At 41.3% G+C, this 24,666-nt stretch overlaps 1 protein-coding gene across 2 annotated transcripts in view; it reads left to right on the top strand.

Annotated features, from left to right (window-relative positions):
- Nucleotides 1-2,227: 2,227 nt before the first annotated feature.
- LOC138854936 (zinc finger protein 84-like) overlaps nt 2,228-24,666 on the top strand; it is a 95,099-nt gene continuing 72,660 nt past the window's right edge. For both annotated transcript variants that reach the window (XM_070101078.1, XM_070101077.1), the window contains exon 1: nt 2,228-2,495. The gene's annotated coding sequence lies outside the window, so the exon portion shown is untranslated. The remainder of the gene's footprint in view (nt 2,496-24,666) is intronic.

Here is a 24,666-nt window from a genome sequence, read left to right as displayed (position 1 = left end):
ACAGGTCCAAGTATTGGTGGTCCGGTGGTCTTACCTGGAGTTTACCTGGAGAGAGTTCCGGGGGGTCAACGCCCCCGCGGCCCGGTCTGTGACCAGGCCTCCTGGTGGATCAGAGCCTGATCAACCAGGCTGTTACTGATGGCTGCATGCAAACCAACGTACGAGCCACAGCCCGGCTGGTCAGGAACCGACTTTAGGTGCTTGTCCAGTGCCAGCTTGAAGACTGCCAGTGGTCTGTTGGTAATCTCCCTTATGTATGCTGGGAGGCAGTTGAACAGTCTCGGGCCCCTGACACTTATTGCATGGTCTCTTAACGTGCTAGTGACACCCTGCTTTTCATTGGGGGGATGTTGCTTCGTCTGCCAAGTCTTTTGCTTTCGTAGTGAGTGATTTTCGTGTGTAAGTTCGGTACTAGTCCCTCTAGGATTTTCCAGGTGTATATAATCATGTATCTCTCCCGCCTGCGTTCCAGGGAATACAGGTTCAGGAACCTCAAGCACTCCCAGTAACTGAGGTGTTTTATCTCCGTTATGCGTGCCGTGAAGGTTCTCTGTACATTTTCTAGGTCAGCAATTTCACCTGCCTTGAAAGGTGCTGTTAGTGTGCAGCAATATTCCAGCCTAGATAGAACAAGTGACATGAAGAGTGTCATCATGGGCTTGGCATCCCTAATTTTGAAGGTTCTCATTATCCATCCTGTCATTTTTCTAGCAGATGCGATTGATACCATGTTATGGTCCTTGAAGGTGAGATCCTCCGACATGATCACTCCCAGGTCTTTGACGTTGGTGTTTCGCTCTATTTTGTGGCCAGAATTTGTTTTGTAGTCTGATGAAGATTTAATTTCCTCGTGTTTACCATATCTGAGTAATTGAAATTTCTCATCGTTGAACTTCATATTGTTTTCTGCAGCCCACTGAAAGATTTGGCTGATGTCCGCCTGGAGCCTTGCAGTGTCTGCAATGGAAGACACTGTCATGCAGATTCGGGTGTCATCTGCAAAGGAAGACACGGTGCTGTGGTTGACATCCTTGTCTATGTCAGATATGGGGATGAGAAACAAGATGGGAGCGAGTACTGTGCCTTGTGGAACAGAGCTTTTCACCGTAGCTGCCTCGGACTTTACTCTGTTGACTACTACTCTCTGTGTTCTGTTGGTGAGGAAATTATAGATCCATCTACCGACTTTTCCTGTTATTCCTTTAGCACGCATTTTGTGCGCTATTACGCAATGATCACACTTGTAGGCTTTTGCAAAGTCTGTATATACTACATCTGCATTCTTTTTGTCTTCTAGTGCATCTAGGACCTTGTCGTAGTGATCCAATAGTTGAGACAGACAGGAGCGACCTGTTCTAAACCCATGTTGCCCTGGGTTGTATAACTGATGGGTTTCTAGATGGGTGGCGATCTTGCTTCTTAGGACCTTTCAAAGATTTTTATGATATGGGATGTTAGTGCTATCGGTCTGTAGTTCTTTGCTGTTGCTTTACTGCCCCCTTTGTGGAGTTGGGCTATGTCTTTTGTTTTTAGTAACTGTGGGACGACCCCCGTGTCTATGCTCCCTCTCCATAGGATGGTAAAGGCTCGTGATAGGGACTTCTTGCAGTTCTTGATGAACACGGAATTCCATGAGTCTGGCCCTGGGGCAGAGTTCATGAGCATGTCATTTATGGCCTGTTCAAAGTCATTTGGCATCAGGATAAAATCAGATAGGCTTGTTTTAACCAAATTCTATGGCCCTCTCATAAAAAATTCATCTTGATCTTCGACTCTCAGTCTGGTTAGCGGCTTGCTAAAAACTGAGTCATATTGGGACTTGAGTAGCTCACTCATTTCCTTGCTGTCATCTGTGTAGGACCCATCTTGTTTAAGTAGGGGCCCAACACTGGATGTTATTCTCGACTTTGATTTGGCACAGGAGAAGAAATACTTTGGGTTTCTTTCGATTTCATTTATGGCTTTTAGTTCTTCCCGCGATTCCTGACTCCTATAAGATTCCCTTAGCTTAAATTCGATGTTTGCTTTTTCTCTGACCAGTGACTCCCTACGCATTTCAGATATATTGACCTCTCTTAGCCTGTCTGTGGCTAAAGCTCCCGCTTCTCACACAGAGGGCCCGGGTTCGATTCCCGGCGAGTGAACACATTTCGACGTGTTTCCTTACACCTGTTGTCCTGTTCACCTAACAACAAATAGGTACTGGGTGTTAGTCGACTGGTGTGCGTCGCATCCTGGGGGACAAGATTAAGGGCCCCAATGGAAATAAGTTAGACAGTCCTCGATGACGCACTAACTTTCTTTGGTTATCCTGGGTGGCTAACCCTCCGGGGTTAAAAATCTGAAGATATGTTATCTTAGTGGGACCAGTCGGGCAGGATGCAGTATAAGGTGTCAGTGGCCCTGATGAACCCAGTAAACAAACACAACTTGTGTTGTTCCTCTGTGGCTGTGATAAATCCAACAATAAACAGTGTTTGTGGTGTCTAACACAGGTGAGTAACAACTGTGGTGTCTAACACAGGTGAGTAACAACTGTGGTGTCTAACACAGGTGAGTAACAACTGTGGTGTCTAACACAGGTGAGTAACAACTGTGGTGTCTAACACAGGTGAGTAACAACTGTGGTGTCTAACACAGGTGAGTAACAACTGTGGTGTCTAACACAGGTGAGTAACAACTGTGGTGTCTAACACAGGTGAGTAACAACTGTGGTGTCTAACAGGTGAGTAACAACTGTGGTGTCTAACACAGGTGAGTAACAACTGTGGTGTCTAACACAGGTGAGTAACAACTGTGGTGTCTAACACAGGTGAGTAACAACTGTGGTGTCTAACACAGGTGAGTAACAACTGTGGTGTCTAACACAGGTGAGTAACAACTGTGGTGTCTAACACACGTGAGTAACAACTGTGGTGTCTAACACAGGTGAGTAACAACTGTGGTGTCTAACACAGGTGAGTAACAACTGTGGTGTCTAACACACGTGAGTAACAACTGTGGTGTCTAACACAGGTGAGTAACAACTGTGGTGTCTAACACAGGTGAGTAACAACTGTGGTGTCTAACACAAGTGAGTAACAACTGTGGTGTCTAACACAGGTGAGTAACAACTGTGGTGTCTAACACAGGTGAGTAACAACTGTGGTGTCTAACACAGGTGAGTAACAACTGTGGTGTCTAACACAGGTGAGTAACAACTGTGGTGTCTAACACAAGTGAGTAACAACTGTGGTGTCTAACACAGGTGAGTAACAACTGTGGTGTCTAACACAGGTGAGTAACAACTACCTTTATTACAATACAACATTCATGTGCTAGATGATACATAGAGAGAGTTTGACCCATGAAATATAGTGTATTAAGGCGCCAGACATGATCATATCTGTGTCTTGTTGACTGTGTCAGGTGTTAGGTGCTCAGGTGTTGACTGTGTCAGGTGCTCAGGTGTTGACTGTGTCAGGTGCTCAGGTGTTGACTGTGTCAGGTGCTCAGGTGTTGACTGTGTCAGGTGTTAGGTGCTCAGATGTTGAGTGTCAGGTGTTAGGTGCTCAGGTGTTGACTGTGTCAGGTGTTAGGTGCTCAGGTGTTAGGTGCTCAGATGTTGACTGTGTCAGGTGTTAGGTGCTCAGATGTTGAGTGTGTCAGGTGTTAGGTGCTCAGGTGTTGAGTGTATCAGGTGTTAGGTGCTCAGATGTTGACTGTGTTAGGTGCTCAGATGTTGAGTGTGCTCAGGTGTTGACTGTGTCAGGTGTTAGGGGCTCAGGAGTTGAGTGTGTCAGGAGCTCAGATGTTGACTGTGTCAGGTGTTAGGTTCTCAGGTGTTAGGTGCTCAGATGTTGAGTGTGTGAGGTGTTAGTTGCTCAGGTGTTGTTTGCCAGGTGTTAGGTGCTCAGGCAGCAGCAGGTGTTAGGTGCTCAGGCAGCAGCAGGTGTTATGTGCTCAGGCAGCAGCAGGTGTTAGGTGCTCAGATGTTGAGTGTGTCAGGTGTTAGGTGCTCAAATGGTGACTGTGTCAGGTGTTAGGTGCTCAGGTGTTGACTGTCAGGTGCTCAGGTGTTGAGTGTGTCAGGTGTTAGGTGCTCAGGTGTTGACTGTGTCAGGTGCTCAGGTGTTGACTGTGTCAGGTGTTAGGTACTCAGGTGTTAGGTGCTCAGATGTTGAGTGTGTGAGGTGTTAGGTGCTCAGGTGTTGACTGTGTCAGGTGTTAGGTGCTCAGGTGTTGACTGTGTCAGGTGTTAGGTGCTCAGGTGTTGACTGTGTCAGGTGTTAGGTACTCAGATGTTGAGTGTGAGGTGTTAGGTGCTCAGATGTTGAGTGTGTGAGGTGTTAGTTGCTCAGATGTTGACTGTCAGGTGTTAGGTGCTCAGATGTTGAGTGTCAGGTGTTAGGTGCTCAGATGTTGAGTGTGTCAGGTGTTCAGATGTTGAGTGTGTCAGGTGTTAGGTGCTCAGGTGTTGACTGTCAGGTGTTAGGTGCTTAGATGTTGAGTGTGTCAGGTGTTAGGTGCTCAGGTGTTGAGTGTGTGAGGTGTTAGTTGCTCAGGTGTTGACTGTGTCAGGTGTTAGGTGCTCAGGCGTTAGGTGCTCAGATGTTGAGTGTGTGAGGTGTTAGGTGCTCAGATGTTGAGTGTGTGAGGTGTTAGTTGCTCAGATGTTGACTGTGTCAGGTGTTAGGTGCTCAGATGTTGAGTGTCAGGTGTTAGGTGCTCAGATGTTGAGTGTGTCAGGTGTTAGGTGCTCAGATGTTGAGTGTATCAGGTGTTAGGTGCTCAGGTGTTGACTGTGTCAGGTGTTAGGTGCTCAGGTGTTGACTGTGTCAGGTGTTAGGTGCTCAGGTGTTAGGTGCTCAGATGTTGAGTGTGTGAGGTGTTAGGTGCTCAGATGTTGAGTGTGTGAGGTGTTAGTTGCTCAGATGTTGACTGTCAGGTGTTAGGTGCTCAGATGTTGAGTGTCAGGTGTTAGGTGCTCAGATGTTGAGTGTGTCAGGTGTTAGGTGCTCAGATGTTGACTGTGTCAGGTGTTAGGTGCTCAGGTGTTGAGTGTGTCAGGTGTTAGGTGCTCATGTGTTGAGTGTGTCAGGTGTTAGGTGCTCAGATGTTGACTGTGTCAGGTGTTAGGTGCTCAGATGTTAAGTGTGTGAGGTGTTAGTTGCTCAGGTGTTGTGCGCCAGGTGTTAGGTGCTCAGGCAGCAGCAGGTGTTATGTGCTCAAGCAGCAGCAGGTGTTAGGTGCTCAGGCAGCAGCAGGTGTTAGGTGCTCAGGCAGCAGCAGGTGTTAGGTGCTCATGCAGCAGCAGGTGTTAGGTGCTCAAGCAGCAGCAGGTGTTAGGTGCTCAGGCAGCAGCAGGTGTTAGGTGCTCAGGCAGCAGCAGGTGTTAGGTGCTCAGGCAGCAGCAGGTGTTATTTGCGGAGGCAACAGCAGGTGTTAGGTGCTCAGGCAGCAGCAGGTGTTAGGTGCTCAGGCAGCAGCAGGTGTTAGGTGCTCAGGCATCAGCAGGTGTTAGGTGCTCAGGCAGCAGCAGGTGTTAGGTGCTCAGGCAGCAGCAGGTGTTATTTGCGGAGGCAACAGCAGGTGTTAGGTGCTCAGGCAGCAGCAGGTGTTAGGTGCTCAGGCAGCAGCAGGTGTTAGGTGCTCAGACAGCAGCAGGTGTTAGGTGCTCACGCAGCAGCAGGTGTTAGGTGCTCACGCAGCAGCAGGTGTTAGGTGCTCAGGCAGCAGCAGGTGTTAGGTGCTCAGGCAGCAGCAGGTGTTAGGTGCTCAGGCAGCAGCAGGTGTTAGGTGCTCAGGCAGCAGCAGGTGTTAGGTGCTCAGGCAGCAGCAGGTGTTAGGTGCTCAGGCAGCAGCAGGTGTTAGGTGCGGAGGCAACAGCAGGTTTAAGTTAGCCAGTAAGTTTTTAGGTTTATGTTACATAAACAAGTTTATTCAGGTATACACAAATACAGTTACATAGATTATCATACATAGCAGCATATTATCATACATAGCAGCATATTATCATACATAGCAGCATATTATCATACATATCAGCATATTATCATACATAGCAGAATATTATCATACATAGCAGCATATTATCATACATAGCAGCATATTATCATACATATCAGCATATTATCATACATAGCAGCATATTATCATACATATCAGCATATTATCATATATAGCAGCATATTATCATACATAGCAGCATATTATCATACATAGCAGCATATTATCATACATAGCAGCATATTATCATACATAGCAGCATATTATCATACATAGCAGCATATTATCATAGCAGCATATTATCATAGCAGCATACTATCATAGCAGCATATTATCATACATAGCAGCATATTATCATAGCAGCATATTATCATACATAGCAGCATATTATCATACATAGCAGCATATTATCATACATAGCAGCATATTATCATACATAGCAGCATATTATCATTCATAGCAGCATATTATCATACATAGCAGCATATTATCATACATAGCAGCATATTATCATATATAGCAGCATATTATCATACATAGCAGCATATTATCATACATAGCAGCATATTATCATACATAGCAGCATATTATCATACATAGCAGCATATTATCATACATAGCAGCATATTATCATACATAGCATATTATTATACATAGCAGCATATTATCATACATAGCAGCATATTATCATACATAGCAGCATATTATCATACATAGCAGCATATTATCATACATAGCAGCATATTATCATATATAGCAGCATATTATCATACATAGCAGCATATTATCATACATAGCAGCATATTATCATACATAGCAGCATATTATCATACATAGCAGCATATTATCATACATAGCAGCATATTATCATACATAGCATCATATTATCATACATAGCAGCATATTATCATACATAGCGGCATATTATCATACATAGCAGCATATTATCATACATAGCAGCATATTATCATACATAGCAGCATATTATCATACATAGCAGCATATTATCATATATAGCAGCATAGTATCATACATAGCAGCATATTATCAAAGCAGCATATTATCATAGCAGCATACTATCATAGCAGCATATTATCATACATAGCAGCATATTATCATACATAGCAGCATATTATCATACATAGCAGCATATTATCATACATAGCAGCATATTATCATACATAGCAGCATATTATCATAGCAGCATATTATCATAGCAGCATACTATCATAGCAGCATATTATCATACATAGCAGCATATTATCATAGCAGCATATTATCATACATAGCAGCATATTATCATACATAGCAGCATATTATCATACATAGCAGCATATTATCATACATAGCAGCATATTATCATTCATAGCAGCATATTATCATACATAGCAGCATATTATCATACATAGCAGCATATTATCATACATAGCAGCATATTATCATACATAGCAGCATATTATCATACATAGCAGCATATTATCATACATAGCAGCATATTATCATACATAGCAGCATATTATCATACATAGCAGCATATTATCATACATAGCAGCATTTTATCATACATAGCAGCATATTATCATACATAGCAGCATATTATCATACATAGCAGCATATTATCATACATAGCAGCATATTATCATACATAGCAGCATATTATCATACATAGCAGCATATTATCATACATAGCAGCATATGTGTAGATTATTATTATTATTATTATTATTATTATTATTATTATTATTATTATTATTATTATAATCAAGGGGAAGCGCTAAACCCATAGGATTATACAGCGCCTGGGGGGAGGATGTGGGAGGCATTCAGGCTTAATTTGGGGAAATGGAGCACAGATCCAATTCCCTAAATCAAGAGCCCCTCACCAACATCAAGGAACCTTCCTGAGGGGCATATGTGTAGAGAACCTGGGATAACCCATACAATGTGACTTATTTCCATTGTGTCCTTTTAATACCTTATAATTAAACTATAAATGAGATAATATCTTATTATTATACTATAAAGAAGATAATATCTTATACTATAAAGAAGTTAATATCTTATTATTATACTATAAAGAAGATAATATCTTATTATACTGTATAGAAGATAATATCTTATAATATAAAGAAGATAATATTTTATTATTATACTGTAAAGAAGATAATTTCTTATTATTATACTATAAAGAAGATTATTTCTTATTATTATACTATGAAGGAGATAACTATTATTATACTATAATTATTATACTGCACAAGGGATGAAGATGGGGAATATATAATAGCTAAATTCAAATCCAAATACCTACAAAAACCTCTCACAGTGATAAACATCTACAGAGTACCACAGTCAAACATTAGCCGTTTTAGCGAAAACCTAGGGAGTATGATAATTGATGCGCGCATGAATAAGGATCACTTACTACTCTCAGGTGACTTCAATATAAATCTCCTGCAAGACCAAGACCCACATGTTACTGAATTCACAAACACTATGAGCAACTACATGTTGCTACCAACAGTAACAAAACCTTCAGAGTTACAGAGACTAGTGTTTCCCTACTAGACCACATCTGGACCAACACAATATCCCCTTTAAAATCAGGCATAATCACAGATAATATCACAGACCACTACCCTACCTTCCTCATAACAAATCTTGGCAAATTACCCCAAGACACTACTAAAGTCACTTTCAGACTTCATAATGAGGCAACCATTAACCCTTAAACTGTCCAAACAAATTTACGTTCACATGCGTAGTGCTCCAAAAGTAGATCTACATTTTTTTACACATTTTCAAATATAACAAAAAAAAAAGTAATCAAAGTTTTTTTTTTTACATGTTTTCAAATGTAAAAAAAATGAAAAGAAGATCTACTTTTTTTACATACAGTGGTCCTTCAATAATAGTCCATTTCGGAAATAGTCCTGTTATTTCGTCTAAACATTGGCTCGCAAATGGTCCGGCAACTTGCTAATAGTCCTTCATCCGGGATGCGTACTCACGCTCTGAGCCGCCTCGGCCTCTCTTCCCAGCCAGTGTGCTATTGTTTACCAGTGAGCGACGGTCCCCTCACTTGCTCCAACGAAATATTTCATAATATTCCATTGATTTTAGTGCTTGGAAGTGCTAAATAAGCTACCATGGCTCCAAAGAAAGCTCCTAGTGCCAAGCCTTTGGTAAAGAAGGTGAGAAGTATGATTGAATTTAAGAAAAACATCATTGAACAATATGATAGTGGCGTACTTGTGGGCGAACTGGCCAGGATGTATAACAATTCCCGTACAACCATATCTTAAATCATAGCCAAGAAAAAGGAAATCAAGGATGCTGTTGTTGCAAAGGGGGTAAATATGCTGACAAAAATGAGATCACCAGTACTCGAAGATGTTGAGAAGTTATTATTGGTGTGGATAAATGAAAAACAATTAGCAGGAGATAGTCTTATGACGTCGCTTATTTGTGAAAAGGCTAGGCAGTTGCATGACGATTTGGTAAAGAAATTGCCTGCAACTAGTGGTGATGTGAATGAATTTAAGGCCAGCAAAGGCTGGTTTGAGAGATTTAAGAAGCGTACTGGCATACACAGTGTGGTAAGGCATGGTGAGGCTGCCAGTTCTGACAACAAAGCAGCTGAAAAATATGTGCATGAATTCAAGGAGTACATAAACAGTGAAGGACTGAAACCTGAACAAGTGTTCAATTGTGATGAAACAGGCCTCTTTTGGAAGAAAATGCCAAAGAGGACCTACATTACTCAGTAAGAAAAGGCACTGCCAGGACACAAACCTATGAAAGACAGGCTGACGCTAATGTTCTGTGCTAATGCTAGTGGGGATTTCAAAGTGAAGCCGTTACTAATGTACCATTCTGAAAATCCCAGAGTGTTCAAGAAAAACAATGTTATGAAGAGTAAATTGTGTGTGTTTTGGAGATCTAATAGTAAGGCATGGGTCACAAGGGACATTTTCGTCAAGTGGTTCAATGAAGTGTTTGGCTCTAGTGTGAAGAATTACCTCCTGGAAAAGAAATTGGATCTCTATTGCCTCCTAGCAATGGACAATGCACCTGCTCATCCTCCAAACTTGGATGACCTAATTCTGAAGGAGTTTGGGTTCATCACAGTAAAGTTCTTGCCCCCGAATACCACTCCTCTCCTCCAGCCCATGGACCAGCAAGTCATTTCAAACTTTAAAAAACTCTACACCAAAGCAATGTTTGAAAGGTGCTTGAATGTGACCTCAGACACTCGTTTGACCCTACAAAATTTTTGGAAAGAACACTTCAGTATTCTCCATTGTGTAAGCCTTATAGGTAAGGCTTGGGAGGGGGTGACTACCATAACTTTGAACTTGGCTTGGAGAAAATTGTGGCCAGATTGTGTCCACAAGAGGGATTTTGAAGGGTTTGAGGCAGCCCATGATGAGCCTATGTCAGTTGTGAACTCTGTTGTCACACTGGGGAGTTCCATGGGGTTGGATGTGAGTTTGGAGGATGTGGAAGAGTTGGTGGAGGACCACAATGAAGAGCTAACCACTGAGGAGCTGCAAGAGCTTCAGCAGGAAGAGCAACAGATCGCAGCTCAGAATCTTGCTGCAGAGGAGGAAGAAGAGAGATGGAAGAAGGTGCCTTCTTCAGAAATTAAGGAGATTTTTGAAATGTGGGGTAGGATGGAAAGATTTATGGAGAAACATCACCCAGAGAAGGATGTTGCAAGCCATATCGGCAACTTGTACAGTGACAGAGTCGTGGCCCATTTTAGGGAAGTTTTAAAGAGACGCCAGAAACAGAGCTCTCTGGACAGTTTTTTTGCGAGACAGGACTCTAGTGACTCTCAAGGTGGTCCTAGTGGCATTAAGAAGCAGAGAAGAGAAGTAACCCCAGAAAAGCAATTGGTACCCGAGGTGTTGATGGAAGGGGATTCCCCTTCCAAACAGTAAATAATCCAATCTGTCTCCTCCAGTCTTCCATACACAAAGAAGAATTGCCAATAAAGGTAAGTGTTATTCTGATAATGTTTAATTCATCATGTGCCACTGTATTGTTTATGTACTACATCTATATTTCATGTAAAAAAATTTTTTGTTTTAATACTTTTGGGTGTCAGGAACGGATTAATTGCATTTACATTATTTCTTATGGGGAAAATTGATTCGAAAGTCGTCCATTTCGATAATAGTCCCACTTCCAGGAACGGATTAAGGACGATAATTGAGGGACCACTGTACTTTCAAATGTTGAAAAAACGTAGATCTATGTTTGGACAGTTTAAGGGTTAATAACTTCACAACAGCAATGACAAACATTGACTTGGCACACTGAGCTAGAAATCTATACAGATATTGACGAATCTATTAATAATTTTCTAAAAAAGATGCAATACCTCTATAAAAAGCACTGCTCTAAAAAACTAAACAGATGACAGCTAAGAGACTGACAGTCCCTGGCTAACACCCAGCATCCTCAAATCCATAAATACAAAGCACCTATACGAAAAACAGTACAGAATGGGTCACATAACCAGAGACCAAACAAAACGTTACGTGTCAGTTCTAACCAGCCTGATAAGAAGGGCTAAAAACTTGTATTCTGAGAACAGATTATCCAACTTAAAAGGTGATATAAAAAAGACTTGGAAAACCCTATCAGAAATTCTAGGAACAAAAAAGATATCAGTAAATAGCACAATTGAACTAACAAAACCAGATGAACCCCAACTCCCACCAACAGAAACAGCAAACAGACTCAATGATTTCTTCTCCACCATAGGAAAAAACCTTGCCAATAAAATCCCAAGCTCAAATACCCCATCCAATGACTACCTCACTAGCAACTACCCGAACACACTGTTCCTAGCTCCGAGTAACCCAACAGAAGTCTCCCTTATTATCAACACACTAAAAAACAAGACAGGAGATTTAAATACCTTACCACCCTTTATATACAAAAAAGCATCACAAGTGCTGTCACCAATCATTGCAACCACTTTAACAAATCCATCGAATCCTCTACCTTCCCTACAGTCCTCAAAATAGTGAGGGTCACCCTGATCCATAAAGGAGGAGACCAAACAGACTTGAATAACTATAGGCCAATATCCAACTTGCACCCTCTCTCTAAAATCTTTGAAAAATTAATTCATAAGCAAATCTATTCCTACCTCATCTCCCACAACATACTAAACCCCTGTCAGTTTGGGTTCAGGCCTAATAAAAATACAAATGATGCTATTATACACATGCTAGAACAAATATACACTGCACTAGAGAAAAAAGTAGTCCCACTGGGGATCTTCATTAATTTATTAAAAGCTTTTGATACAGTTGACCATGATTTGCTCCACATAAAATTGTCGCACTATGGTATAAGAGGGCACTCCCTCAACTACCTAAAGTCATACCTCAGCAACAGAAGCCAATATGTGTACATAAATGGAGCAAACTCCTCCACAAAGCCAATTACAGTTGATGTCCCACAGGGAAGTGTTCTTGGCCCTCTTTTTCTCGTTTACATAAATGACCTACCAAATGCATCACAACTATTCAAACCCACACTATTTGCAGATGACATTACATACGTCTTCTCTCACCCAAGCCCAGTCATGCTAGCCAATACTGTGAATATCGAATTACAGAAAATATCTACCTGGATAACGACTAACAAACTTACTCTCAACACTGACAAAACCTACTTCATTCAGTTTGGTAACAGAGCTACAGATGTCCTTCTTAACATAATGATAAACAGATCACCTATCACAAAGCTCACAGAGGGAAAATTCTTCGGAATTCTCCTTGATGATAGACTCAAATTTCAAACACATGTACATCAAATTTCCAAGAAAATCTCCAAGACCGTAGGCATACTATCGAATGTACGGTACTGTGTTCCACAGTCAACCCTCCTGGCCCTATATCACTCACTTATTTACCCTACAGAATTTGTGCATTGGGCTCAACAACAATAAACCATCTCAGACCATTAATTACCCAACAAAAGGCTGCAGTCAGAATGATAACAAATTCCCACTACAGGCAGCACACTCCACCAATATTAAAAAAACTAAACCTACTCACCATACAAAACATCAATACTTATTATTGTACCTACTACATACATAGAACACTTTTTTTTTTTTTCAACAAGTCGGCCGTCTCCCACTGAAGCAGGGTGACCCAAAAAAGAAAGAAAATCCCCAAAAAGAAAATACTTTCATCATCATTCAACACTTTCACCTCACTCACACATAATGACTGTTTTTGCAGAGGTGCTCAGAACACAACAGTTTAGAAGCATATACGTATAAAGATACACAACATATCCCTCCAAACTGCTAATATCCCGAAACCTCTCCTTTAGAGTGCAGGCATTGTACTTCCCATTTCCAGGACTCAAGTCCGGCTATATAAAAATAACCAGTTTCCCTGAATCCCTTCACTAAATATTACCCTGCTGACACTCCAACAGATCGTCAGGTCCCAAATACCATTCGTCTCCATTCACTCTTATCGAACACGATCATGCACGCCTGCTGGAAGCCCAAGCCCCTCGCCCATAAAACCTCCCTTACCCCTTCCTTCCAACCCCTACCCCGTCTTCCTTCTCCTACCCATTTAAATGCTTTCCATGTCATTCTACTTTGTTCCATTCTCTCTAAATGACCAAACCACCTCAACAACTTCTCTTCAGCCCTCTCACTAATACTTTTATTAACTCCACACCTTTTCCTAATTTCCACATTCCGAATTTTCTGCATAATATTTACACCACACATTGCCCTTAAACAGGACATCTCCACTGCCTCCAACCGTCTCCTCGCTGCTGCATTCACAACCCAAGCTTCACACCCATATAAGAGTGTTGGTACTACTATACTTTCATACATTCCCTTCTTTGCCTCCATAGATAACGTTTTTTGACTCCACATATACCTCAACGCACCACTCACCTTTTTTCCCTCATCAATTCTATGATTAACCTCATCCTTCATAATTCCATTCGCCGACACGTCAACTCCCAAGTATCTGAAAACATTCACTTCTTCCATACTCCTCCTCCCCAATTTGATATCAAATTTTTCTTTATCTAAATCATTTGATACCCTCATCACCTTACTCTTTTCTATGTTCACTTTCAACTTTCTACCTTTACACACACTCCCAAACTCATCCACTAACCTTTGCAATTTTTCTTTAGAATCTCCCATAAGCACAGTATCATCAGCAAAAAGTAACTGTGTCAATTCCCATTTTGTATTTGATTCCCCATAATTTAATCCCACCCCTCTCCTGAACACCCTAGCATTTATTTCTTTTACATCCCCATCTATAAATATATTAAACAACCATGGTGATATTACACATCCCTGTCTAAGACCTACCTTTACTGGGAAGTAGTCTCCCTCTCTTCTACACACCCTAATCTGAGCCTCACTATCCTCATAAAAACTCTTTACAGCATTTAATAGCTTACCACCTATTTCATATACTTGCAACATCTGCCACATTGCTCCGCTATCCACTCTATCATATGCCTTTTCTAAATCCATAAATGCAATAAAAACTTCCCTACCCTTATCTAAATACTGTTCACATATATGCTTCAATGTAAACACGATCTACACATCCCCTACCCACTCTGAAACCTCCTTGCTCATCCGCAATCCTACATTCTGTCTTACCTCTAATTCTTTCAATTATAACCCTACCGTACACTTTTCCTGGTATACTCAGTAAACTTATTCCTCTGTAATTTTTACAATCTCTTTTGTCCCCCTTCCCTTTATATAAAGGGACTATACATGCTCTCTGCCAATCCCTAGGTACCTTCCCCTCTTTCATACATTTATTAAACAAAATTACCAACCACTCCAACACTATATCCCCCCTGCTTTTAACACTTCTGTCATGAACCCATTAGTTCCAGCTGCTTTACCTCCTTTCATTCTACGTAAGGCCTCACGTACCTCCCCCACACTTACATTCTGCTCTTCTTCACTCCTAAAAGATGGTATACCTCCCTGGCCAGTGCATGAAATTACCGCCTCCCTTTCTTCCTCAACATTTAAAAGTTCCTCAAAATATTCTTGCCATCTACCTAATACCTCCATCTCCCTATCTACTAACTCCCCTACTCTGTTTTTAACTGACAAATCCATACATTCCCTAGGCTTTCTTAACTTGTTTAACTCACTCCAAAATTTTTTTCTTATTTTCATTAAAATTTCTTGACAGTGCCTCTCCCACTCTATCATCTGCTCTCCTTTTGCACTCTCTCATCACTCTCTTCACCTTTCTTTTACTCTTCATATACTCTGCTCTTCTTATAACACTTCTGCTTTGTAAAAACCTCTCATAAGCTAACTTTTTCTCTTTTATCACACCCTTTACTTCATCATTCCACCAATCACTCCTCTTTCCTCCTGCCCCCACCCTCCTATAAAAACAAACTTCTGCCCCACATTCTAATACTGCACTTTAAAACTATTCCAACCCTCTTCAACCCCCCCACTACTCATCTTTGCACTAGCCCACCTTTCTGCCAATAGTCGCTTATATTTCACCCGAACTTCCTCCTCCCTTAGTTTATACACTTTCACCTCTCTCTTACTTGTTGTTGCCACCTTCTGCTTGTCCCATCTACCTCTTACTCTAACTGTAGCTACACCTAAATAATTGTCCGATATATCAGTTGCCTCTCTATAATAATGTACATCCTGGAGCCTACCCATCAACCTTTTATCCACCAATATATAATCTAACAAACTACTTTCATTACGTTCTACATCATACCTTGTATATTTATTTATCCTCTTTTTCTTTGCCTCCATAGATAATGTTTTTTGTCTCCGCATATACCTCAACGCACCACTCACCTTTTTTTCCCTTCATCAATTCTATGGTTAACCTCATCCTATTTACAAGGCAGGTGACAGGTCCTTAGCTTCGAACTATAGACCAATAAGCCTTACCTCCATAGTGGGAAAATTTATGGAATCAATAATTGCCGAAGCAATTCATAGCCATCTAGATAGGCACAGATTGTTTAATGATTCTTAACACGGTTTTACAAAGGGGCGTTCCTGTCTTACGAATTTACTAACCTTTTTCACTAAGGATTTTTGAGGAGGTAGATCATGGTAATGAATATGATATTGTGTATATGGACTTCAGTAAGGCTTTCGATACAGTTCCACACCAGAGGCTATTGAGGAAACTTAGGGCACACGGAAAAGGAGGAGAAATTTTTTCCTGGGTAGAGGCATGGCTGACAAATAGACAGCAGAGAGTTTGCGTAAATGGGGAGAAATCAGAATGGGGGCACATCACAAGCGGTGTTCCTCAGGGGTCAGTGTTGGGCCCGTTGTTTTTCACAATTTACATAAACCATAAACGACATAGATGAGGGAATAAATAGCGACATAAGCAAATTTACTGATGACACCAAAATAGGCCATCCAATTCATTCTAATGAGGACATTAGAGCACTCCAGGATGATTTGAATAGACTGATGCAATGGTTTGAGAAATGGCAGATGCAGTTTAATATTGACAAATGCAAAGTTCTAAATGTTGGACAGTTAAATAACCATGCCACATATAAACTAAATAATGTAGATCTTAATACTACCGATTGCAAAAAGGATTTAGGAGTTCTGGTTAGCAGTAACCTAAAACCAAGACAACAGTGCATTAGTGTTCGCAATAAAGCTAACAGAATTCTTGGCTTCATATCTAGAAGTATAAATAATAGAAGTCCTCAGGTTGTTCTTCAACTCTATATATCCTTGGTTAGGCCTCATTTAGACTATGCTGCTCAGTTCTGGTCACCGTATTACAGAATGGATATAAATGCTCTGGAAAACGTACAAAGGAGGATGACAAAGATGATCCCATGTATCAGAAATCTTCCCTATGAGGATAGACTGAAGGCCCTGAACCTGCACTCTCTCGAAAGGCGTAGAATTAGGGGGGATATGATCGAGGTGTATAAATGGAAAACAGGAATAAATAAAGGGGATGTAAATAGTGTGCTGAAAATTTCCAGCCAAGACAGGACTCGCAGCAATAGTTTCAAGTTGGAAAAATTCAGATTCAGGAAGGATGTAGGAAAGCACTGGTTTGGTAATAGAGTTGTGAATGAGTGGAACAAGCTCCCGAGTACAGTTATTGAGGCTAAAACATTTTGTACTTTTAAAAGTAGGTTAGATAAATACGTGAGTGGGTGTGGGTGGGTGTGAGTTGGACCTGACTAGCTTGTGCTGCTGGGTCTGGTACAGTGCTCCATCCTTGAGTGGGGATGACCAGACTGGGTGGGTCATTGGGATAATCCGGGGCGTGGGTCATTGGTCTTATCCGGGGGTGGGGGGACATGGACCTGCTCCGCATGGATCAGTAGGCCCGTTGCAGTGTTCCTTCTTTCTTATGTTCTTATGTTCTTATAAATCCATCAGCTGACACGTCAACTCCCAAATATCTGAAAACATTCACCTCTTCCATGCTCCTCCTCCCCAATTTGATATCAAATTTTTCTTTATCTAAATCATTTGATACCCTCATCACCTTACTTTTTTCTATGTTCACTTTCAACTTTCTGTCTTTACACACACTCCCAAGCTCGTCTACTAACCTTTGAAATTTTTCTTTAGAATCTCCCATAAGCACAGTATCATCAGCAAAAAGTAACTGTGTTAATTCCCATTTTGTATTTGATTCCCCATAATTTAATCCCACCCTTCTGAACACCCTAGCATTTACTTCTTTTACAACCCCATCTATAAATATATTAAACAACCATGGTGATATTACACATCCCTGTCTAAGACCTACTTTTACCGGGAAGTAGTCTTCCTCTCTTCTACACACCCTAACCTGAGCTTCACTATCCCTCTAAAAACTCTTTACAGCATTTAGTAACTTACCACCTATTCCATTTACTTGTAACATCTGCCACATTGCTTCCTTATCCACTCTATCATATGCCTTTTCTAAATCCATAAATGCAATAAAAACTTCCCTACCTTTATCTAAATACTGTTCACATATATGCTTCAATGTAAACACTTGATCTACACATCTGCTACCCACTCTGAAACCTCCTTGCTCATCTGTAATCCTACATTCTGTCTTACCTCTAATTCTTTCAATAATAATCCTACCGTACACTTTTCCTGGTATACTCAGTAAACTTATTCCTCTATAATTTTTACAATCTCTTTTGTCCCCCTTCCCTTTATATAAAGGGACTATACATGCTCTCTGCCAATCCCTAGGTATTTTCCCCTCTTACATTTATTGAACCAAAATACCAACCATTCCAACACTATATCCCCCCTGCTTTTAACATTTCTGTCATGATCCCATCAGTTCCAGGTGCTTTACCCCCTTTCATTCTACATAATGCCTCATGCACCTCCCCCACACTCACATCCTGCTCTTTTTCACTCCTACAAGATGGTATACCTCCCTGGCCAGTGCATGAAATTTCCGCCTTCCTTTCTTCGTCAACATTTAAAACTTCCTCAAAATATTCTCACCATCTACCCATCTCACCATCTCACCATCTATCAGTGGGGGGAAATAAATGGGATTAAATCTGGAGTATCTGAGAGAGTTAGAGCAAAGGAAGGGGTAGCAGTAATGTTAAATGATCAGTTATGGAAGGAGAAAAGAGAATATGAATGTGTAAATTCAAGAATTATGTGGATTAAAGTAAAGGTTGGATGCGAGAAGTGGGTCATAATAAGCGTGTATGCACCTGGAGAAGAGAGGAATGCAGAGGAGAGAGAGAGATTTTGGGAGATGTTAAGTGAATGTATAGGAGCATTTGAACCAAGTGAGAGAGTAATTGTGGTAGGGGACTTGAATGCTAAAGTAGGAGAAACTTTTAGAGAGGGTGTGGTAGGTAAGTTTGGGGTGCCAGGTGTAAATGATAATGGGAGCCCTTTGATTGAACTTTGTATAGAAAGGGGTTTAGTTATAGGTAATACATATTTTAAGAAAAAGAGGATAAATAAGTATACACGATATGATGTAGGGCGAAATGACAGTAGTTTGTTGGATTATGTATTGGTAGATAAAAGACTGTTGAGTAGACTTCAGGATGTACATGTTTATAGAGGGGCCACAGATATATCAGATCACTTTCTAGTTGTAGCTACACTGAGAGTAAAAGGTAGATGGGATACAAGGAGAATAGAAGCATCAGGGAAGAGAGAGGTGAAGGTTTATAAACTAAAAGAGGAGGCAGTTAGGGTAAGATATAAACAGCTATTGGAGGATAGATGGGCTAATGAGAGCATAGGCAATGGGGTCGAAGAGGTATGGGGTAGGTTTAAAAATGTAGTGTTAGAGTGCTCAGCAGAAGTTTGTGGTTACAGGAAAGTGGGTGCAGGAGGGAAGAGGAGCGATTGGTGGAATGATGATGTAAAGAGAGTAGTAAGGGAGAAAAAGTTAGCATATGAGAAGTTTTTACAAAGTAGAAGTGATGCAAGGAGGGAAGAGTATATGGAGAAAAAGAGAGAAGTTAAGAGAGTGGTGAAGCAATGTAAAAAGAGAGCAAATGAGAGAGTGGGTGAGATGTTATCAACAAATTTTGTTGAAAATAAGAAAAAGTTTTGGAGTGAGATTAACAAGTTAAGAAAGCCTAGAGAACAAATGGATTTGTCAGTTAAAAATAGGAGAGGAGAGTTATTAAATGGAGAGTTAGAGGTATTGGGAAGATGGAAGGAATATTTTGAGGAATTGTTAAATGTTGATGAAGATAGGGAAGCTGTGATTTCGTGTATAGGGCAAGGAGGAATAACATCTTGTAGGAGTGAGGAAGAGCCAGTTGTGAGTGTGGGGGAAGTTCGTGAGGCAGTAGGTAAAATGAAAGGGGGTACGGCAGCCGGGATTGATGGGATAAAGATAGAAATGTTAAAAGCAGGTGGGGATATAGTTTTGGAGTGGTTGGTGCAATTATTTAATAAATGTATGGAAGAGGGTAAGGTACCTAGGGATTGGCAGAGAGCATGCATAGTTCCTTTGTATAAAGGCAAAGGGGATAAAAGAGAGTGCAAAAATTATAGGGGGATAAGTCTGTTGAGTGTACCTGGTAAAGTGTATGGTAGAGTTATAATTGAAAGAATTAAGAGTAAGACGGAGAATAGGATAGCAGATGAACAAGGAGGCTTTAGGAAAGGTAGGGGGTGTGTGGACCAGGTGTTTACAGTGAAACATATAAGTGAACAGTATTTGGATAAGGCTAAAGAGGTGTTTGTGGCATTTATGGATTTGGAAAAGGCGTATGACAGGGTGGATAGGGGGGCAATGTGGCAGATGTTGCAAGTGTATGGTGTAGGAGGTAGGTTACTGAAAGCAGTGAAGAGTTTTTACGAGGATAGTGAGGCTCAAGTTAGAGTATGTAGGAAAGAGGGAAATTTTTTCCCAGTAAAAGTAGGCCTTAGACAAGGATGTGTGATGTCACCGTGGTTGTTTAATATATTTATAGATGGGGTTGTAAGAGAAGTAAATGCGAGGGTCTTGGCAAGAGGCGTGGAGTTAAAAGATAAAGAATCACACACAAAGTGGGAGTTGTCACAGCTGCTCTTTGCTGATGACACTGTGCTCTTGGGAGATTCTGAAGAGAAGTTGCAGAGATTGGTGGATGAATTTGGTAGGGTGTGCAAAAGAAGGAAATTAAAGGTGAATACAGGAAAGAGTAAGGTTATGAGGATAACAAAAAGATTAGGTGATGAAAGATTGAATATCAGATTGGAGGGAGAGAGTATGGAGGAGGTGAACGTATTCAGATATTTGGGAGTGGACGTGTCAGCGGATGGGTCTATGAAAGATGAGGTGAATCATAGAATTGATGAGGGAAAAAGAGTGAGTGGTGCACTTAGGAGTCTGTGGAGACAAAGAACTTTGTCCTTGGAGGCAAAGAGGGGAATGTATGAGAGTATAGTTTTACCAACGCTCTTATATGGGTGTGAAGCGTGGGTGATGAATGTTGCAGCGAGGAGAAGGCTGGAGGCAGTGGAGATGTCATGTCTGAGGGCAATGTGTGGTGTGAATATAATGCAGAGAATTCGTAGTTTGGAAGTTAGGAGGAGGTGCGGGATTACCAAAACTGTTGTCCAGAGGGCTGAGGAAGGGTTGTTGAGGTGGTTCGGACATGTAGAGAGAATGGAGCGAAACAGAATGACTTCAAGAGTGTATCAGTCTGTAGTGGAAGGAAGGCGGGGTAGGGGTCGGCCTAGGAAGGGTTGGAGGGAGGGGGTAAAGGAGGTTTTGTGTGCGAGGGGCTTGGACTTCCAGCAGGCATGCGTGAGCGTGTTTGATAGGAGTGAATGGAGACAAATGGTTTTTAATACTTGACGTGCTGTTGGAGTGTGAGCAAAGTAACATTTATGAAGGGATTCAGGGAAACCGGCAGGCCGGACTTGAGTCCTGGAGATGGGAAGTACAGTGCCTGCACTCTGAAGGAGGGGTGTTAATGTTGCAGTTTAAAAACTGTAGTGTAAAGCACCCTTCTGGCAAGACAGTGATGGAGTGAATGATGGTGAAAGTTTTTCTTTTTCGGGCCACCCTGCCTTGGTGGGAATCGGCCGGTGTGATAATATATATAATATATATGTCCATTTGTTCCCTAGGCTTTCTTAACTTGTTTAACTCGCTCCAAAATTTTTTCTTATTTTCATTAAAATTTCTTGACAGTGCCTCTCCCACTCTATCATCTGCTCTCCTTTTGCACTGTCTCGCCATTCTCTTCACCTTTCTTTCACTCTCCATATAATCTACTCTTCGTATAACACTTCTGCTTTGTGAAAACCTCTCTTAAGCTACCTTTTTCTCTTTTATCACACCCTTTACTTCATCATTCCACCAATCACTCCTCTTTCCTCCTGCATACACCCATCTATAACCACAAACTTCTGCCCCACATCCTAATACTGCATTTTTAAAACTATTCCAACCCTCTTCAAGTTATTTATATTTACATGTGAGTTAGCTAAAAAAATAAAAAAATCATTCTCCTCCCTTTCTGTATCTGCATTCATCAGGCACCTTTTGGCTCTCTTCTCGAACTGGTTCATGTTATGACTGGCTTTGACATGTGCAGGCAGTCTGTTCCATTCGTTTATTGCTGTACAATAAAAGGTGTTTGAAGCCTGGCCACTGACTGTGGGTTCTACAAAGTTGTGCTCTCTCCCCCAAGTATTATGATTGCTTTTGTTCCCAGACTTAACAAAATTGGCAGCAAGATATTTTGGACACTGTGAGCAGTTTTACAAACTTTATTAAACTTCAGTTGTTTTACTGTCTTCAACATTCAGCGTATCCAGTTGTTGTAATTCATCCTGGCCTACATGCTCTCTTGGACCGAGGTCCAGGTTGAATCTCATTATTTTGTTCTGGGTGATTTGCAGTTTTTTTTTTGTCAAGGCAGAGTACACTGAAGAGCAAGCGTAGTCCTTATGACATTGTATAAGGGCTAAACATAGGGTCCTACGAGTCTCAGTGCTTGTCTGTAGAGGAACTTGAGTCTGGCATTTGCTTTCTTTATTACACTGTTCCCTAGCAATTCTCCTGACATTCATGGGTCAGAGAGGATTCCCAGATATTTTACTGAGGAAACTGAAGTGATGGGTTCCCCATTACACCTGGCATCAAAATTATTTACTCTTGGCCTGTGCCCTGGTGGCTAAAACTCTCGCTTCACATGGCAATGGTCTGGGTTTGATTCCCGGCGAGGGTAGAAACAGTCGGCGTGTTCCTTTACACCTGTTGTCTATGTTCCCCATCAGTAAAATTGGTACCTGGGAGTTAGTTGACTGGTGTGGGTCACATCGCTTAATTGCTTAACTTGTTTGCTACACTGTTAATGCTATGCTTCATCGCTGGCTGGTGCTATAGCCTTTATTGACTCCTGCTGCTTTAGTATCATACATATCATAGAATCACTGAATCACTGAAGAAGGCACATTTTCCCTTCTCCCTTCCTCCTCCACTTTGGCACTTTACTACAAGTTTTTTCTTGAATTCTATCATGTTTCTTACCTTCTTTATCAACAGGCTGGCACTAGCAGCTTTCTTTGGGCCCATGGTGGCTTAATTAGCAGTCACACAGAATAAACAAGTGCAAAAACCAATGAATTATTACAAAATGTTTCCTATGGTCTCACAGGATAATGTTCACTCACCGAGAAACAAAGCGACACTGCCTCCTCAAAATGTGTGTGTGAGAGGTTGTGTGCATGGTACACGCAGACATGTACTGTACCACCGACGAGAGCGGAGGAAAGCAACGGAAACAGAGCCAATAATTTTATGGAAAAATGTGGCGATAACAGAAAGGAGTGAAAACAGAGCCCAACGAAAAGGGAAAGTCTACTGTACTTGTAGAAATAAAGATATTATTATTATATTATTCTTATTCTTATTATTCTTAGTTTGTTTTGTGCCAAAGAGTAAGGGTTCCATTGTTGTCTATTAACCATTTGCTGCAGTACTCCAGTTCCAGTGTTATTACATTAGCTATATCTTCTGGGTTTTTACCTGACGCTAACAGAGCACTGTCATCCGCATACAGTAGGAGTTTGCACTTGACACTGATAGGCATGTCGTTTACATAACATAGGAATAAAAGGGGCCCAGAATACTACCTTGGAGACCTCCAGATGCTATCAGCAGGGGTTCTGATTCTGTCTTATCAATTTTGACAATTTGTTTCCTGTTGCTTAGGTAGGACTTAAACCAGTTTACAGAACCTATGCTGATAGCTTGAAGTTTCTTACATAATGTATAGTGGTTGACAGTATCAAAGGCCTTTTGCAAGTATAAGTTTATCATTCCTATGAGGTTCCCTATTAACATTTCAGTTCTCGTGTAATCCATCAGATTATTTAGGGAGGTGTCAGTTGAGTAAGATCTCTTAAAGCCTGATTGGTAGCTATGAAGAATGTTGTTGTCATTAACCCTTTGACTGTTTCGGTTGTATATACACGTCTTATGTGCCACTGTTTCTGATGTATTTATACGCATAAATTCTAGCGGCTTCAAATCAAGCGGGATAAAGCTGGTAGGCCCACATGTGAGATTATGGGTCTGTGTGGTCAGAGAATACTTGTCAGGAAGACAGCAGTGAGTCATGGTACATGGCGAGGTGTCAGAGTGGGCGCCTGTGACCAGCGGGGTCCCACAGGGGTCAGTCCTAGGACCAGTGCTGTTTCTGGTATTTGTGAACGACATGATGGAAGGAATAGACTCCAAAGTGTCCCTGTTTGCAGATGACGTGAAGTTGATGAGAAGAATTCATTTGATTGAAAACCAGGCAGGACTACAAAAGGATCTGGACAGGCTGCAGACCTGGTCCAGCAATTGACTCCTGGAGTTCAACCCAACCAAGTGCAAAGTCATGAAGATTGGGGAAGGGCAAAGAAGACTGCAGACGGAGTACAGTCTAGGGGGCCAGAGACTACAAACCTCACTCAAGGAAAAAGATCTTGGGGTGAGTATAACACCAGGCACATCTCCTGAAGAGCACATCAACCAAATAACTGCTGCAGCATATGGGCGTCTAGCAAACCTAAGAACAGCATTCTGATATCTTAATAAGGAATTGTTCAGGACCCTGTACACCGTGTACATTAGGCCCATATTGGAGTATGCAGCACCAGTTTGGAACCCA

Source organism: Cherax quadricarinatus, chromosome 75, assembly GCF_038502225.1.
Source record: "Cherax quadricarinatus isolate ZL_2023a chromosome 75, ASM3850222v1, whole genome shotgun sequence".
NCBI classification, from domain to species: Eukaryota; Metazoa; Arthropoda; class Malacostraca; order Decapoda; family Parastacidae; genus Cherax; species Cherax quadricarinatus.
Note: the sequence above shows the minus strand (reverse complement) of the source record. Positions and strands in the feature narration are given on the sequence as shown.